Source organism: Paramacrobiotus metropolitanus, unplaced genomic scaffold, assembly GCF_019649055.1.
Source record: "Paramacrobiotus metropolitanus isolate TYO unplaced genomic scaffold, Prichtersi_v1.0 Parri_scaffold0000182, whole genome shotgun sequence".
Lineage (NCBI taxonomy): Eukaryota > Metazoa > Tardigrada > Eutardigrada > Parachela > Macrobiotidae > Paramacrobiotus > Paramacrobiotus metropolitanus.
In genome coordinates this window covers 100,482-101,915 of record NW_026570402.1, presented here as the reverse complement: position 1 = coordinate 101,915, position 1,434 = coordinate 100,482, and the positions used below count along the sequence as shown (strand labels likewise).

The 1,434-nt window shown below is 43.0% G+C and overlaps 1 long non-coding RNA gene across 1 annotated transcript; it reads left to right on the top strand.

Annotated features, from left to right (window-relative positions):
- Window positions 1–602: 602 nt before the first annotated feature.
- On the top strand, window positions 603–1,155 carry LOC129600550 (uncharacterized). The gene is made up of 3 exons (XR_008692074.1): window positions 603–725; window positions 840–918; window positions 1,023–1,155. It is a non-coding gene; the product is annotated as an uncharacterized LOC129600550 (long non-coding RNA).
- The last annotated feature ends 279 nt before the right edge of the window (window positions 1,156–1,434 follow it).

Here is a 1,434-nt window from a genome sequence, read left to right as displayed (position 1 = left end):
TAATGCCTAATTACAGTATATTATTATTCCATATCGTCATAATAAATATGGGCTAGATGCCGACGATGCAGTGTACATGTATCGATTTGGTTGGATGCGCAGATTATTATGATCACACCTGCACTTATTCTTTTATTACGAGTATACAGGATGTTGGAGCTGAAGATGTTAGCACCAGTCTTTTTACTGCAAATAAGTTACACTTTCCGAATGCTTGCCAGAATTTCTGTTGCACTTTTTTTATTACACTTGACAACGCAACTCGAACTATGCAACAAACAGAAAAATACAAAATTGTGTCAGTTTCTGCCAGAACGCCTTCAAAGTGTCAACTTTCAGATTATTAACGAAACAAGCGCGATGGGAAACCTAGCAGACTGGAGTGGTGCGGCACTAATGCAGCGCCTGGGCAATCGAACCTTTGTAGATAACGTCGGCAACATGATGTACATCGACCGTGAAGGGCAGCGCCGCACTGACTTCACAGTTTCTTTTTTCAATGCAAACGGAAGCCGCGAGGTACAATCTAGTTATTTATTATCTGGTTTCCAATAGGGCACGCCGTTTATCTCCTTTTCCACAGCCTATTCTGCGAAAGTTTGGCCAGACCGGGAAGATACGAGAATTGGAACAACTGCTGGTGTGGGGTGCTACCAATGCTTCTTTTCCTCCACCTAACGAGCCGCTATGTGGATATCTCAAGCAACTCCCGCCGTGTATGCCTGGTTAGGAAAATGTCGCAAACATAGACCCGCCTTATTTGCCCGACAAACAAACCAGCATTTATGCAAAGCATTACGTTTTATCGGAAGGAATTATCCATTTTGTGTACGTTGCAGGTGATAATCGATTTACATACATTCTGTCGATCAGTTTAGTTTGTTCGTTCGGGGCCCTCACTATTTTGGGATGCGCAGTGTAAGTTACCTTCTTCAGTCATTAGACCAGCCAAACATGCGAGCCAAATCGAAAAATACACAAATTGTTCAAAATTTTCCTGTACATAAGTTTACGCTTTGTAGGTACATCAAACGCAAAGCAGACAATCAGTTGCTCCGTGACCCATGGTGGCAAGTGTATCTGCAAGCACCAGATTACAGAGTAGTATCCCGGCACTCGATATCAGTTTCACGAGCAGTATCTCGGCACTCGATTTCAGTTACACAAGGAAAAAGGACCCGTTTCTCAATGGAAACAAGCGCGCTACGTTGCCCAACCACTTCATCACCCGCAAGTCTTCAGTTTTTCGAAAACTAACGTAATAAACTTTACTCTGCAAGTCGTTGGCTTTTGCAGAGCTTTAGCAGCGCCATCATTTTTGGATCTTTTGAAAACAAGCCGGTGATGGGCTGGAAAGTAGCCAGCAGAGACCTTCCAGCAAACTTTTCTAATATACATGCTACAAAAGAACTCCTTCTTTTATTCCGCAAGGTA